Source organism: Manis pentadactyla, chromosome 3, assembly GCF_030020395.1.
Source record: "Manis pentadactyla isolate mManPen7 chromosome 3, mManPen7.hap1, whole genome shotgun sequence".
In the NCBI taxonomy this organism is placed as follows: Eukaryota; Metazoa; Chordata; class Mammalia; order Pholidota; family Manidae; genus Manis; species Manis pentadactyla.
This window is the reverse complement of record NC_080021.1, coordinates 215,896,413-215,914,225: the sequence shown is the minus strand read 5'-3', so window position 1 is coordinate 215,914,225 and position 17,813 is coordinate 215,896,413.

Genomic DNA, 17,813 nt, shown 5'->3' with positions numbered 1-17,813 from the left:
CCCCGGCGCGCCAGGGCTGGGCCCGGAGCCGCCACTCAGCTCCCGGCGCCGCCCCCGCCCCGCGCCCGCCCGGCGGGGCCTGCGCCCGCGGAGCCGCGGCCCCCGCGCTCGGGCCGGGCGGCTGGGAGGGACCCTGCCTCGCGGGCCGCGGCGGGACGGGGGGCAGCCGCGCCAGCTCCCTGGAGTGGATCCGGGGCCCCGGCCCCTCGCGGCGGAGGGCCCTGCAGAGCTGGCGTGAATGGGGCCAAGCCTCAGCCCGGAGAAATTCATTCATTCCGCGCGAATGTGTGGGTCGCGGGGGACACGCGGGTCAACAGGACAGGCGCGTTCCAGGCCTCACGCGGCTGCGGGACTGGGGGAGCCCTGCTCTGCAGGATGTAGTCCGCGTGGTGGGGGCGCCGACCTCGGCCTGGTGGAGGGTGACTCCCAAGCCCAGAAAACCTTGAGGAGGGAAGGAGGCCTGAACCCCGAAGGGGCTCCTCTGGGAGCACCGGCCTGCGGCAGGCCGGTGAGATCCGAGGCCAGAGAGCAGGGACAGGCCGGTGGGGACACACTTGCCCTTCTGAGGGGCTGGACCACGGGGATTTAAATCAGGAGGCGGCAGGGACCTACCTGCCTTCTCCGCTTCTCCGCCTACCCTCGTGCGGAGGGGCGCGTTAAGCGGACTTGAGGCAGAAGCCAGGACTCCTCCACCATCTGGGTGGACAGGGGTGGGGGGCGAACCCCCATCTACAACATCCCCTTCCCAGCTTTACCGGCTGTAGCCCCAACACGTAGAAGGCACCTGCCTTGCAATGGCCATTCAGCAAAGCTCTGTGCCTGAGAAGGCAGGTGCTGGGGCCTGGCGGAGACAGCAGGGGAGGACACGGCAGGGATGAGCTGGTGGGCAGTCTCTTTTTCTGTCCATGTTGGCAGTGGGCAGACCTCGGTGGTCCAGGAAGCACAGAGGACCTGGGGAGACAGAAACCCTGGCCAGAGTGGCTTAAGCTCCAGGTCCCAGGAAGCCTTCAGATGGGGGTGTACTTCCAGGCCTTCTGGAGTTCATTTGTAAGGGAAGTGGGAGGTCACAGACCTCAGAAGCTGGGCTGGGCCCACAGTTGGAGGGACCTGCTTTAGACTTGGGAGCAGGATGTCCCAACTGTGAGGACTGACTTGGAGCGAACAGCAATAAGGGACTCACAGTTAGGGGCTCATAGTTGGACTGACCAGCCCCAGCATCCCGCTCGGGTCAGGGAACCGACATGGGGACCAGGGCCTGCACAGGATGGCAGTGACATCCCTTGGCCACTGTGCAGAGCACTGCTCCCAGGCAAGCAAGGGCAGGACCAGGGACCTTTGGGAGGTCACTGCATCGTTAGCCAGGGTGTTGGTGGCCTGGTGCAGTGTGGCAAAGGAGGACATGGAGAACACTGGTTAGATTTGGGTTATATTTTGAAGGTAGAGACAGCAGGATAACCTAATGGATTGGATGGGGTGTGAGACAAAGCAAGCAATTAAAGCCCCATAGAAATCCGGGTGCTCCTCCTGTATGTCTTGCTCACTGCCTGCATACCAAGCGTGCCCATGACCAATGAGGTCCATTTCCTCGGGGAGCCCACAGACCTCCCCCTGCCCCTGCCTGCTCCACAGGGGCCCCCAAATCACAGTGGCAACACACCTATAAGAGATTGTAGAGGGCACTGGGGGACTGTGCACAGAATTGCCAGACCTGAGGGGTCTGGGAGGTTCCTGGGTGCTTCCCAAATTCACTCTATCATTCAGCAAATATTTACTGAGCACCAATTATTCTCCAGGCCCATCTAGAGGACACAGACAAACCCCTGCAGTCATGGAGCTTATAGGTAAGGAGTGGAGAGCAATATAAACAAACAAAATGCATAAGTAAAATGCATGATGTGAGAGGTGAAAATGTAAAAATAAGGCAGGGGTGAGGGATGGGAAGTGCTGGGGTGGGGAGAGGTGAGGCCTCTAAGGTCAGGAGAAGCCTCACTAAGAGAACAGGGAAGCATTGGCCAGGCCCTACAGAGGGTTCGCTGGCCCATGTGGCCTCGCAGGGGCGGCAGCAAGGTGGGCCTAGAAGGAGAGGCAGAAGGTGATGAGGTCCAACTTGGGGATGTGTTGGTATTTAGGGGGATCCCTTGACCACTGTGCAGAGCACTGCTCCCAGGCAGGCAAGGGCAGGACCAGGGACCTTTGGGAGGTCACTGCATCGTTAGCCGGGGTGTTGGTGGCTGGGTGCAGTGTGGCAAAGGAGGACATGGAGAACACTGGTTAGATTTGGGTTATATTTTGAAGGTAGAGACAGCAGGATAACCTAATGGATTGGATGGGGTGTGAGACAAAGCGAGAAGGGAGTAAGAACACCAAGGATTCGGCCTGAGTAACTGTGAGAATACCGTTTCCCTTTGCTAAAGTGGGGTGTGGACAGGTTTGGAGATGGGAAGAGCAGCACCCTGTCTGGACAAGTGAAGCATGGGATGCCTATTGCTCATCCAATGGAGATGCCTAGGAAGCAAGTGATGCTGGAGCCTGGGGTTCAGGGGTAGATCCAGGCAGCAGGGATGAGCTGGGGGGTTGTCCTGGTCCAGATGGGATTTAAAGCCCTGAGAGACAGGATGTGGTCACCAGGGGATCGAGTATCGTGTGGTCAGAGGGGGACACCGGTTGGAGAGACAGGGAGGGCTCCCGGCAGCGGGAGAGAAAGAGCAGCAGGGGGGCAGGGGCCCAGGAGTCAGAGAAGGAGGGAGACATGCAGGACTTGAAGCTGGGTAGTGTTTCGGACCCCCTGATGTGGGGCCAGCCTTACCCTCTTTAGTGACCTGGATTTCCGCCCAGTGTCCCTGCCCACATCCGCGGAAAATGCCCCAGCTAGGGCCGCCCTGGACTGAGCGCTCAGCCCCGCTCTCCAGGACCACACGAGAGGCGTCGTTCCAGTTCCTAGTGCTGCAGGAATTCGGTGTTAAGTAAAGAAAAATGTGCAGGGTTTCTGACCAGATTCACACTTTAAGAGGCTTCTCCTGGCTGCTGTGTGGATTGGACAGGGCAGGATGAAGGCAGAGAGGGGCCAGGCAAGGGGCCAGGGAATTTGAGCAGACTGATTAGATTCTGGGCGGGGGGCGGTGAGAGAGGGAGGGATGAGGATGGCTCTCCCTGGAAGGCGGAAGGGTCAGGAGGGGACCCCTGAGGGGGGCCAGTCAAGGAAGGCTCCCTGAAGGCTGCAGCGCTGGGGTAGGGATGGGGCCACCTGAGGAAAACCAGATTTGAAGAGGAAGCATGTTGGGAGTTTTATGTTCAAAAAAGAAAACGAGGCTATACCTCCCAGGTGTTTTATCAACTGTTACCAGTATAGGTGGGATTACAAGTCATTTTATTTTCTTCTCTTATTTGTATTTTTCCTTGCATTTCAGGAGGAAATTCACGTAACATAAAATTTACCACTTGAAAGTGTGCAATTCAGTGATTTTACTGTTTGTAGGATGTGCAGCTGTTACCACTAATTCCAGAAACTCATCCGTATTTTATACAGATTGTTTTCGACGACTAAAAGCATTGCTTTTGAATAAGAAAAATACTTGATCAAATTTCGCTCACCTGTGGGTAGCCCAAGGCAGAGGCCTTTCCGAGCCACCCCACCAGAGCACACTGGGGACCAGATGCCCAGGCCCCACCCCCAGACATGGTGAACCTGAATGGGGCTGGTGGCAGCCTGGGAATCTGCATTTTAACCCAGCCATTAGCCCTCCCCATTGCCTTTTAGCAGGGATCCCCTTCTCTTGTTTTATGAGCTTGCCTGGGAGAGTGACCCCAGAAGCTTGCTCCCAGAAAGCCCATGAAAGGAAACATCACACACGTGTGGTGGGAACAGTCGGAATTAAATATTCTCCTAGGCCGCTACAACCTGGGCGACGATTCCATCCCCTGCAGGATCCACAGCTCCAGCCGGACCTCTTCCAAGTCTTAGTCTGAGTATCTAGGGCCTCCTGGGTGTGTCCATCTGGGTGTCCCTCAGGCACCTCAAACTCCTCAGGCCGGAAACCTAACCTACCATCTCCCTCCCCAAAAAGAATCTTCTTCCAACAAGTAGCGACTCCATAGCATCTGACTATGCTGACGGACAGTGACTACAATGGTGTTGGGGGGGACTTGATAACATGCGTGAATGTTGTAACTGCAATGTTGCTCATGTGAAACCTCACAAGATTGTGTATCAATGATACCTTAATAACCACGCACACACACACACAGAAAAGAATCTTCTCCCCTTGGGCAAATGGCCCCTCCCATACTCAGCAGCTCCAGCCACAAACCTGAACCTTCTCAGGCCCCTCGCTCCCCCCAGAGACCTCACCCTCCAGATCAACCCTTCTAGTCCACTGGATTGCAGTCCCTAAGGAGCCCTCAAGGCGGACGCATTTCTCCATCCTCCCACAGCCAGGCTAGACAGCCACCTCCCTTCCTCAAAGCCACCTTCTCTCCTGCCTCATCCCTTGGTGCCTACGACAGGCTTTTACCAGGGCTGCTCTCCCTTCCCCTGCCGAGCTCTAGGGAGTGGGGAGGAGGGGTCCCATTGAACCCCTAGAACCGCAGTGCTGGGCACGGAAACCCCCGGTGCACGGGAGACCATGGAGCACTTGAAGTGTGGCCAGTCCAGATGGAGATGTGCTGCAAGCATAAAATACACACTGGATTTTGAAGGTTTGTACAAAATCAGAAGAATAAAAAATATCTCGTTAGTGTTTTTCAAATTTTGATTACATATTAAATTGATAATATTTTGGATATAAAGGGTTAAATACATTATTGAAATGCGTTATTTTAATGTGCCTTTAGACAATTTTAAGCTACACATGTGGTTCACATTTATTTCAGTTGGACAGCGCTGTTGGATGTCCTTCAAGTCTCCGTTTAAACATCACCTCCGGAGCCTTCCTGGGGCCCCCAGGTGAGCTCAAGTGCCCCTTGAGTACATCTACCCATATGCACCTGGTCCTTGGGATCTGCAGCACTGCTGTGATTTAAGGAAGTGCGTCCAGAGGAAGTCCTTTAGGCCCCAGAGGTCTGGGTGGGAACAGGGCTGCCAGTGGGGGATGCCAGGGTAGAGTCGGCTCCTGAAGTGGGGTTGGGGTGCTGAACTGTGGCCCAGTGGAAAGGGAGAGAGTGGGGAGGAGGGGTCCCACCGAACCCCTAGCATGGAACGTGATGCCCTATAGCCCAGGTTTCGTCCGGGTCCCGTCCCTCGTGCACTGTATGGCTTTGGGCAAATCACTTCCCGCCTCATAAATAAATCTGATCTTCTCATGCAGGGAGGGTTTCTAAGAAAAAGAGCCCTCAATAGGAAGTTGGGGAAAGGACCCGATCAGACATCACAAGAGCAAGCGCACGCGGCCCGTCCACATGAACACTGTCCCTTGTCATCAAAGAGGCACAAAATAACTTGAAGAAAAAAAAAAAGTTAGTGATCATACCCAGTGTTGGCAAAGGAGTGAAGAAGTGAGAGTGAGCATCCAGGCATCGCCAGGCAGGGTGTGAGGTGGGACAACCTTTCAGTAGAACAGTTTGGCAATAAAAATCCGTATTCTCGGACTCAGCAAGTCCACTTCTAAGAAATCACCCTAGGCCAACAATTAGAGATCTAGACAAATTAAGCCTGAAAGATGATACTACAGCGGCATTTATAACAACAGAAAATGGAAGCAACCTACTACCCAACATGAGGGATTCTCCCATCATACCATGGAATCCTGTACAACAGCATTAAATTATAACATGGATGGACGTCTGTTCACATGGGATAGATCTGTTGACAGCACAGGAAGCACAAAAAGCTTTCAAAAACCTATAGGATGATCCCGACTGGGTGAGCAAAAAAACCTGTGCACATCATGATGTATTTTAATTAAGTAGTTTTTATTTATATTTTTCTTCAAATTAAAAAAAGGATTATCAATGTATATAACCCAGCACCCCTTGAAGCAAAAACCATCTCGTGGTATATTTGTCTTGGGAGAAGGGCTCCCTCCCTGGTCAAGTGCTCTGGGGGAACAGTGTATACCCTAACCACTCTCTCTAAGAAGCACAGGGCACATAGCATAGTGAAGGCTCTGAGAAGTCCTGCAGGAAAGAAATCTGTCTTATATAAGTCAGAATTTTCCACACTTATTTGGCCGTCAAACATTTTTTTCTTAACCAGTCAGCCTTTGAAGAACTGGCATCCTGTGGAATGAATACCCATGAGGAACACATTGTTTTACCGGTGGCCCTGGGAGAAACACAAAATCATGAAGAGAAAATTTCCTCAAGGTCGGCGGGATGACCCTGCACCCTGACAAGGGTTAGAGGAGCAGAGGTGAAGCAGGGGGCCTTTAGAAGTATATTCACAGGGTGGCCACTGCCAGAGAGGTGCCCACCAGCAGCCAGCTCCTTCAGCAGCAGACGCCCTGTCCTGCAGGTGCAGGGCCCACAGCGGGAGCTCGCTAGCCATGCTCTGCGCTCGGCTGAGCTGACTCACCCTGTCCGTACAACATGCTTCAGTGGGCTGCCGGCTCTGGCCCATGGGCAGTGGCTGCTGGAGCACAGTGCCAGGGGGAAGCTAAGCAAGCTCGGGCTCAGCTGGAGAGAGTGACGTGAGCCACGGCGGTGTGTCAGTCACGGGGGAGGGGAGGGAGAGAGCCTGGGCGCCGTGCAGCTCTCTTCCCTTAGGGTTCCCTGATGCGTTTTTCCCACACACCTTGCCTGCCAGGTAGCAGGTTGCAGCATTCACCCCAAGCAAATTGCTACCCACTCAAGGCAGAGGGCAATTCGAGAGGATCAGGGGCTCTGGGCTCAGAGATGACCAGGAGCTGGTCACCCACCACATCAGAACTGCCCACCGCAGCCACATCCTCCAGGGTCCCCTGGCGAGCCTTGATTTTCAGGGGCCTGTGAAAGTGGCCAATTGCTTCCTCCCTATTGGGGGAAGCAGGGTGGACGGTGATGAGCCCAGGCCCTGGAGCTGACTGCCCTTCATGGTTGTGTGGCTTAGATAAGTTACTTAACCTCCTTAAGCTTCAGTTTCTGTAACTGGAAAGTGGGCACAATAAAAATACCACCTCTCCCATTATGAGAATTAAGTGAGGTGATATATGTAAAATACTTTAGAACTACTCAGTAGAGACTGGCTATTATTATTGATGAGTAATAATGCATTTGTTTTAATAATATTGTGAGTATTACTATCAACAAAGGAAAAAGAAATCACTTTTTTGCTGTTTGCAGAAAGGACCCTAAACCAAGTTCTGAGCCCTGGGCCTGCCGTGGGCCCGAGGGTTTCTTCATCTGTCAGCTGGAACCTTGGTGCCCCAGGGTGCCTGCTGCCTTCACAGTGGGCCTTCTCCTATCACGGGAAGTGTAGGGCGGTTATTCTGGGGAGCAGCAGAGTGAGTGAATTTGTGAATGAAAAACAGGTGCAAGGTCCATCTGGCTGGGAGCCAAAGGCCCCCCCTCTCAGGCACCCTGGAAGGGAGAGGGGATCTCTTCACTCCTGGAGTCCATCATCACCATGCAGCAGGAGAGCCATTCATAGGCAGTGTCCCGGGCCTCAGGGTCCCACTGACCATGGGTGTGGGGGGGTGCCCTGTACTCTCTCTGAACCACACCTTCCCAGTGCAGGCCCAGTGAGGTTCTCGAGTGAGCTCCTCCTGCAAGTGGGCAGCTGGCCATGCGCTTGGTGCCTGCTGTGCTGTGCCAGAGTGGGGGCAACAGTGGGATGAGTTCAGGCCTCCCCCGTGGCCAAGGGGAGCGGGCTGTGTTCTCTGGCACTTGCCTGTCATTTCCAGCCTCACACAGGGTTATTCCCTGGGTCTGAGGGAGGGTCAGGAAATCCTTGATTACAAGGCTGGAAGCCCTGAGCCAGCTGAGGCAAGGGTGTGTGCATTAGAAGGAGAGGGGACACCGGGGCAGCCAACGGGGAGGACACTCCTGGGAGGGAGCCGGCGGCCCCAGGGGTGGGGGCAACAGAGACCAAAGCTGGCTGTGGCAGCTGGCTGGCAGTGTGGGCACCCACAGAGGCATCACGTGGCTGCCAGAGCAGCTGGAGGACAGGTGGAGGAGGGGCAGGACCCAGGAATCGCCAGGGTGGGGGATCTACCTGCAGACACAGGGAAACTGTCTTTAGCTGCCATTGGCTCTGGGCACTTTGTCCCTCTCTGCAGCCCTTTGCTCCCGATTCAGCCCGCACAGAAACTGCCTGCCTGAGGGGCCACGCTCGAGTCTCTAGGCCACAGTGGGGGTGGGCAGGGCAGCTCGCCCGACATTCCCCCACGGCTGTTTACAGCAGAGGAAGGGGGGTCCACCCGCAAAGTAAATTGGGTGCTTGTTCCAATTTACTTTGAATGGAATGAATGGGGAATAGATGTTGGGGGAATTAAAAATCCCATAAATGCCCTGGACCCTGCTTCTCTGGGGCAGTTTCTGCCTCTGCAGACAGCTTCTCCAGTGCCTCCTGCCCCAGCCCGGGTCTTACATTCCCTCCAGCTCGTCTGCCCACCAGACTGATGGTGAGTCACGAAGCCCAGTTCTGGGAGAGAGGATCTGATTGGCCACGTGAGTCAGGTGTTTGCCCCGTCAAATCAGCCCCGGCAATGAGGGTCAAGTCACATGGTTATGGCTTCAGAGGTCCACCCTCAGGAAAGGGGAGCTGAACAGACACCCCAAATACCACTGACCACAGAATTCGAGAATTCCCAAAACTGGAACCCAGTTCTTGGAAGACCACCAGGTCCGGTGTGACCACCGGCTTCCATCAGGTGCGTGGGAGCCTCCCGTAACCAGTAGGCTCTCGCAGGGTCAAGCTCAGACACGCTCAGAAGAGGAACAGGAGGAGGAGCTGCTTTTCTGGAGGCCCTGGAGCCCTTCTCCGCCCTGGGTGCCAGGGAGCTACCCACTGCCTGACCCAGCCCAGCTCACCAGCTAGACGCCTGTTGGTTTCCAAGCCAGGCCCAGCCCCTCCTCATGCCAGGGAGTGCCAGAGCCAGGAGCCAGGACAATGAGGACATGGACTCCTCCAGGCAGATCCGAGGGATGGCTCCTAGGAGAGTCCCCGACTGCCCCTGGGGCCCGGACCAGCTCTCCCAGGCCCGGCCCCCATGTATCAGTTATCTCTGGGCCAACCCGGGGGGTCCCCTGAGGGCAGGGCTGCATGTGTCTCTTCACTGCTGCCCACCCAGGATCCAACCCAGAGCAAAGCTCAGACAACATGGGTGGGTGGTAACTGTCCTCAACTCCTCTTTGGCCATGACATTAAGTCCATCCATCTTCTTGAGGTCAGCCACACAGGGAATCAATAATGCCCAGGCCACCATTCTGGGCTCCAGGCCCACTAACTGACCAGGACAGAGGCAGGACACCTTGCAGCCTCCTGGAGTCCTTCAGCCTCTCTCACTTTCAGACTTGAACTGAAGGTAGCCTTGGTAAAGAGTCAGTCCTTTGAAAACAATGGCAGCTACCACTTACTGCGCCCTTGCTGTGTGGCTGGCAGTGCACCCAGGGCTTCTGAGCATCAGCTCACGGAGCCTTTGCAGGACCTATGAGTTAGGCAGTGAGCCCAGAGAGGCAGAGGAGCTGGGCCTGGGTCACTCAGCTGCTGACCAGCCATAGGGAGGGATTCAAGTCAGACTTGTCCACCCCTCAATATGTGATGCAAAAACATCCTGGAATCTGGGTACAAAGAGACATGTGCTCGGCTGAGACCCACATGCACGTTGCTCTGCTTGGTTTGTGGCTCACCAATGCTGGCAGAGGCATGGGGTCTGCATGATTTGGGGCGGCCGAGCACTTACTGCTGTGTGCAAGCCTTTCCTATAGTCTCTCCCTCCAAACAGCTCTGGGCGGGGGGGACCTGGGAGGATGGCGCCTGCTTGCCTCCTGGAGTTTTACAGATGGAGCTCTACAGCCCCCTCATTCTCAGTGAGCATCATTCACATCCTGATTTTTCCCAGGGCACGATTAACGTTCTGATGTGCTTACAGGCACCCCACTTGCCCTGACCCAGGGAAGTCCACCGTCACTGACAGCCCAGGCCAAAGATGCCTGACCCAGAGCTCCATGCCAGCACAGGCTTCCTGCCTGCCTTTCACCCTTTGAAGCCCAGCCTGCTGCAGGGGCTCAGACAGGGTCTTCGTGTGGATTCTGGGAATAGAGAGGCAGCATGTTGTTGTAAATCAGGACATTGGAAAAGCTCCACTGGTGGGTGGGGGCACAGGGTTGAAAGCTTGGAGGTGGAGTTCTGGAAGTCTCTTTCCTGGACTCGGCAGCCCCCATCTCCTTGGGGGCTCCATGTGTAGAAGAATGGCCTCTGCTGCATCTGACTCTGAAATGCACCCAGAGCTAGTGCAGCCCCCCAGCAGGCTCCAAACAGGCTGGGGCCCAGGGAGGGGAGCATCCCCCACCTGACTCCCCGTCCACAATACACCCAACGACGTTGCCGGACACTGGCTCCCGGGTTGGGGTGGGAAGGGGCAGAGATGACCCCGGGGCCCCATGGAGGGTGGCCTCTCTGGCCTTCCCACCCGTCCCAGCTGCTGCTTCTGACTCTCCCCATGGCTGCATTTGAAGGAAACCTGCCAGCACCAACCTTTGCTGGGCCCTGCCGGCCACAGGTGCCCCTTGGGGGGGCCCTTCAGTGGGGCCTGGGGAGAGACTGAAAATGACAAACTAGAAGGAAGGGGAGGTGCAGCTTTTGGCTCCTTCTAAATGGGCTGGTGGCTTATGGTGACCTCAGAGTGTGTCGCTTTTGTCTCTGGGGGTGGTTTGGTCCTGGACCTGAAAGGCCAAGGGGGAGGTCCTACAATACTAGGCCCTTTATGATCTGAGAGGCCCTAGATTCTGCCCTGCTTTGCTGCATGGCGCTTCCCAGGGGGCCCTCCGGAGGAGTAAATACTGCCTTGTCAATGATTCTGTCTGAATCGCCCGGCGCAGAGGCCCCTGGATGCTCCAGTTAAAGAGTGGTTCAGAGGGGACTGGCGACACTCATTATGTGGAGCTGAAACACGGTTGAAAATCAATCACTTACCTGCTGATGGGTGTTACGAGGCCCGTGCAGAGAAAAGGCAGGAGCCACAGTCAGGGGCCCGCTGACAAGCCGCAGTGCGAGGGAGCCGGCGTATGAGTTCTAGATCCGGGAAATGAGCTTGTTCTCCAAAGTAACAACATCCGTTTTCCCCCAGACTGGGCCCTGGAAGGCTTGTCACTGCCAGCCAAACCCCACAGTGGTGGGTGGAAAGGACTTGGCCCAGGAGACCGCACCCCTGGGCTCCAGGCCGGGCTCTTGCTGTGCAGCCTTGAGCAGGTCAGCTGCCCCAGGACCTCACCTTGGAGGGCTGTCTGGGGAACGAGGCCCCCCTCTGGTGCTCTCAGCGCTAGGTCTGGGCTCAGGGTCCCTTCTCTGACAGGCTGCTGAATCCCACCTGGCTGCCTGCCCTCAGGGCACTGAGGATGAATGAATGTCATTAGCAGCTTCTCAGGAGGGATATTTTGTATAAATCATCCCATGACAGCTCTGCCATCTCCTTTGCTAACTATCCCCTTCTCCTCTTTCAGAATTCTGCCCCAGCACTTTCCAGGGAGGCTTGCAGGATCCTCCAGGCAGACTGCAAAGACTTCTCAGGGCTCCCTGCATGCCTGTGTATCCCTTTTGTCAGGGAAACCTGACCTAAGCTGGCTAAAGCAGAAAGTGACCTTTACCGACTCTCGGAACTCAGAAGTCAGGCAGGACTGCTTTCAGGCAAGGCTTGATCCAGGCTTACAGGCTATGAGAGGATCTGGGCTTCTTCTATTTCTGGCTCTGCTTCCTCAGTGTTGGGGTCATTCCCAACTTGGCTGCAGGCAGCAGCTTAAGGCTTCCTACTTGGTGTTCACATCTTGCTGGAAGTGACCCATTTCTTCCCCACCCCCATCCTGACTACCAAGACTCCAGGACGGTCTCATTGGCCCAGATTGCCTAGGGGGTCATGTGCCTATTTGTGAACCAATCAGTGTAGAGGGGTGGAGAGAGAAGGGATAGTCTGATCAGTTTAGACCAATCAGGGCTTAAGCCTAACTAGGAGTGTGGGGTCAGTCTCCCCAAACCACAAGCCTGAGAAATCCAGGGTCCAGTCTGGGACAGAGGAGAGGGGATGAAAGCCAAAGGGACAGCCAAGAGATGCCTGCCACATCCCCTCTGTTCTGTAATGACCAGTGCAGTCCAACCATATGACTTTCCTGATAAAACTTGCAGTGCCTTCCCACTGCCCTCACACTAAAGGACAAGCTCCGCAGCAGAGGGCCTGCTGATACAGCCCACGCCCACTTTCCTAGTATCATCTCTCTTTGCTTTCCACTCACGATTTCTGCCCAACTGGATTAGTCCAAATGCGCCAGGCTCCCTCTCACCACTGGCCTTAGCACATACTGTTCCTCCTGCCAAAACACCTTTCCACCACCACCCACTTCATTGAGCTAATTCATCCTATACAGGATGCTACTTCCTCCATGAAGCCCTCCTTGACCTAACAAGGGTTATGTGCACTGGCTTCGTGCTCCCCCAGACACCTCTCAGTATAGATCACTGTTTTTCTTTTAAACAGCTTTAGTGAGATATCCTTCACAGGCCATCTAACTCCACTGTTAATGTTACATTTAGTGGTTTTTAGTATAGAGTCATACAACTGTCACCAGAATTCAGAGCATTTTCTTCACTTCCAAAAAGAAACTCCACTTCACAATGCCCCTCCCCCAGTCCCTGGCAACCACTAATCTACCTTCCATCTCTAGGAACTTGTCTATTCTGGACATATTATATAAATGGAATCCTACAATAGGTGGGTGGGCTTTTGTGTCCAGCTTCTTTCACTTAGCATCACGCTGTCGGGTTTCATCCCCTTTGCGGCATGTGCGAATATTTCATTCCTTCCCATTGCTGAATGATATCCCATTGTATGGATAGGCCACCTTTCTCCATTCATCTGTAATGGTTTTTTCGGTTATTTCCATTTCTTGGCTATTAGGAATACTGCTGCTATGGACATTTGTAGATGAGTTTTTATGTGGACATACATTTTCATTTCTCTTGGCTATGTACCTATGCACAGAATTGGTGGGTCACACGGTAACTCTTTGCTTAATCTTCTGAGGAACTACAAAATTTGCCCAAAGCCAGTGTATCATTTTACAGTCCCATCAGCACTGTATCAGGTTCCCATTTCTCCACATCTCCACCAGCACTTGTTATGTCTGTCTTATTGTAGGTACCCTAGTGAGGGTGAAGTAGTATCTCACTAATTTTGATTCCCATATTCCTGATGGCTAAGGATGTCGAGCATCTTTTAATGTCCTTGTTGGCCCTCTGTATAGCTTCCTTGCAGAAATGCCTATTCAGATGCCAAGACCATGCAATGGGGAAAGGATAGTTTTCAACAAATGGTGCTGGGAAAACTGGGTATCCATATGGAAAAGAATGAAGTTGGATCCTTATTATATACTATGCACAAAAATTAACTCAAAATGAATCAAAGACCTAATATAAAAAGCTCAAACTATAAAACTCCTAGGGGAAAACCTCCATGACACTGGATTTGGCAGTGATTTCTTGGATATGACACCAAAAGCATAGGCAACAAAAGTAAAATAAATAAATAGGACTTCATCAAAATGAAAACCTTGTGCATCAAAGGACACTATTGAGAGTGAAAAGTCAGCTCATGGGGTGGGAGACAATATTTGCAAATCATATGACTGATAAGGGATTGATATCCAGAATATGTAAAGAACTTCTACAACTCAACAACAAAAAACCCAATTCAAAAATGGACAACTCTTGAGGACTTTATGCTAAGTCGAATAGGTCAATCACAAAAAGATATTGTATGATTCCACTTATAGGAGGTATATAGTCGAATTCATAAAGATGGAAAGTAGAATGGTGGTTGCCAGGGGCTGGAGGGCAAGGGAGATGGAGTTGTTTAATGGGTGTAGAGTATCAGTTTTGCAAGATGAAGAGAATTCTAGAGATTGGTTGCATAAGAATGTGAATATACTTAATACTTCTGAACTGTACACTTAAAAATGGCTAAAAGGTGGTAAATTTGTGTTAGGGGTATTTTATAATAATTAAACTAAACTAAAATGAAAATAGGCCAAAGACTTGAATAAATATTTCTCCAAAGATGATATATAAATGGCTAATATGCACATGAAAAGATGTTCAACATCACTCATTATGAAGGAAATGCAAATTAAGACCACAATGAGATGCCAAATCACAGCCCTTTGGATGTATGTGATAAAAACAAACAAAATAACAAGTGTTGGAAAAGAACAACTGTGGAGAAATTGGAGACCTTGTGCACTGCGGTGGGAATATAAAATGGTATATCTGTAAAATGATAAAAAATAGTACAGCAGTTCCTCAAGCAATTTAACACAAAACTATCCTATGATCCAACAATTTCACCTCTGGGTATATGCCCAGAAGCACTGAATGTGGGGTCTTGAAGAGATATTTGTACACCCATGTTCACAGCAGCGTAATTCACAATATGGCATATACCTATACAACGCAATATTATTCAGCCTTAAAAAGGAATGAAATTCTGATACATGCTACATCACAGATGAAATTATTATGCTGAGTGAAATGCCTCTTCAGATCCTTTGCTCATTTTAAAAATGGGCTATCTTTCTATTGAGTTGTAGGAGTTCTTTATGTCTCCTGGAAATGAGACCCTTATCAAATACATGGTTTGAAAATCTGGGGGTTTTCTTTTAATTTTCTTGATGAAGTCCTTTGAAGCATGTAAGCTTTAATTCAGACCAAGCCCAGTTTATCTGTTTCTCTCATTGTTCATGCTTTGCTTTCATATTTAAGACACCATTGCCTAAGCCAGGGTCATGAGAAGATTTACCTGTGTGTTTTCTTCTGAGAGTTTTATAGTTAGAAGTGCATGATCCATTTGGAAGTAGTTTTGGTATACGGTGTGAGATTGGGCTAGCTACAGATTTACTTTGTGCATATGAATGTCCCGTTGTCCCAGCACCACTGGTTGAATGAAAAGATGATTCTTTCCCCACTGAATTGTTTTGGCAGCCTTGCTGAAAATCAATTGGCCATCAATGTACGGGTTTATTTTTCGACTTTCAATTCTATTTCATTGATCTGTACGTCTCTACTTATGCCAACACCACACTCTCTTGATTACTACGGCTTTTAATAAGTTTTGAAATTGAGAAGTGTGAGTCCATCGGCTTTGTTCTTTTTCAAGATTGTTTTGGCTCTTCCAGATCCCTTGCATTTGCATATCAATTTTAGGACAAGACTGTGGATTTTGGTAAAGAAGCCATCCTGGATCTTGGTAGGAATTGCACTGAATTTGTAGATCAGCTGGGGGGTACTGTCATCTTAAAACCGTCTTCGGATCCATGAATATGGATGGCTTTCCACTTACTTAGATCTCCTTTAACTTCTTTCAATGTTTTATTTTCAGTGTATAAGTTTCATATTTCTATTAAATTTATTCCTAAGTATTTTATTATTTTTTGCACCATTTAAAAAAGTAAATGGAATTTTTTTAATGTAAAAGGAATTATCTTCATTTTTAGATTGTTCATTGCAAGTATATAAAATATGGTTGAGTTTTGTATATTGATCTTGTATCCCCTTCGCTCGCTTTTATGCCTATATGCTTAACACAGTAGACGGGCATTTTTAAAAGGTCCCTCTGCTCAAGCATGGCAAAAGGCTGGCAGTGGGGCAGGACTGGAGGCCAGGTCGCCAACCAGAAGGCAGCGGCCGATGGTGTAATGCAGGTGAGGGCTGAGGGGGGTTGGCCTGGGCTGCGGCAGTGGGGAGAGAGGAGGGCTTGGACCACAGGCCTGGGATGGAAAGGCCTGGATCACGCTTACCAGGATTGCAGAGGAGGCATGGCAGTTTCATTTTGAAAGGGTGGCTTTGAAGTGTCTTCAAACAGCCCAGGAGGCAGCTGAACAAGCCATCAGCAGCTCAGAGCAGCTCTAGGCTGGAAATGAAATCCAGGGTGTCAGAGAGGAGGAGCCCAGCCCCGAGGGAGAGACAGGGAGAGCTGGCTGTGGCCAGGCAGCTGGAGAGAGAGGGGACTGCAGGACGGCTCACCCGGCTGGCAGGCAGCGCGAGGAGGGTGGTGGCGGGCGCTGCACCATGAGAGCGGAGAGGGAGCCTCTCAGAGAGGAACAGCCCCGCTGTGCCACAAGCTGCCAAGTCACGGCAGGAAATGACCAAGCCCAAGGGGCTGCAGGTGGCCGGCCAGTGGACCCGAGACTGCAGTGCGTCGGGGGCACTGGCAGGTAAAGGGGACCTGAGAGGTTTGGCCTGTGTGTGTGTGTTGTGTGTAAGGGTTGGGGGGCCGCTTAGCTGAGAGGTTTTAATGGGAGAATCTGGAAGAAGCTGCACTGCTGATGGGAAGGGGCCAGTTAGAAATGGAGGGTGGGGACGCAATGACTCCCCCGGCGACCTGCCCTCCCCACCACCCAGTCCCGTCACTGGGCCTGTGGACACCGGTGTGGCGCTGGCCAGAGCCGTGGCTGAATGAGAGGCGCTGTCCCAAGCACATGAACTGGAACGGCGTTAGCGTTGCCGCCAGCAAACCTCCCCCTGCAACCGTTTTAATGGGCGGATTCCTCATTCTTAGGGAGGTTAGCATCCCCTTGCACACCGGAAGGACAGGTATGAGGCACAGCTCAAGTGGGCCATGCTGAGCCCTAAAGCCTGTCCTCAGGTTGCTGCACCCACTTGTTTGGTGTGGGGACTAAGCAACGCCCCACCTGTGGAGGGAAATGAGCCCACAGCCAGGCCTGCTGGAGCTCGTCCCTTGCCTCTCTCTACCTCTGGTCTGACGCTATTAGGGAATGTGCAGCTATCCTTCAGGCGACCTAGCAGGGTCCTGGGTTAGGACAGGGCATCTGGGGGCTCTGGCAGGACTTAAGAGGGGCTTGGGCCCAGGCGGCGGCAGGCAGCTCTCAGAGAGGAGGCCCTGGGTCAGACATCAGCACTGCCTTGGCCTGCCCTGCTGTTTCATTAGCGCAGAGAAACCAGAGGGCCAGGGAGCCGTGGCAGTCACTCACAGCACAGGCCTTCCAACAGTAGCTGTGTCCTGAGCTGCAGGCTGCGTGGCCACTGAAGCGCACAAGTGGTCTCAGTGGCCGCATTTCTAACTGCGAAAGCTCCAGCCCGACTAGGGGCACAGAAGCCAACGTGCATCAAGTGCGGCAGTTCAGCCAGGGCCCTGTCTGCACCCTCTCCCTGCCTGCCTCTGCAACCCCACCAGTGAGGAGCCCTGTGGGAGGTGGGTGTGCACGTGTGCCAGAGGAATGACTTAATCAGAGGTTCTCTAAGTGTGGTGGGACCAGCCGAGGCGGCCCCTGGGGGCTTGGCAGCCACAGGACTTCTCAGGCCCCAGACCTCCTGAGCCGGGCCCTCCGGGCCCTCCAAGGACTTGGCTGCTGCTCCAGTTTGAGAACCACTGGGTGAGCTAGTTCCCCAGGTCCTCTCCAGGCCTCTTCTCAGCTGTCCCCTTCTGGAGCTGCCTCAACACCCCCCTCCCTGGAATCCCGCCCGACTCCTGGGCTCCCAGCCCTCCCTCGGACCTCCTCACGCCTCATTCCAGACACTGCTGGAAACCCGAGGCCTGTGGAGCAGGAGCAGGAGCTGTGGCCGAGGCACGGACACTAACCAGAAACCTCAGCCAAATGACACGGATTCCAAGGCCCCTTTCATCCCAAACGTCTATGATACGGTGAACTGAGGATCGTCCCAACATTAGGACAGCACA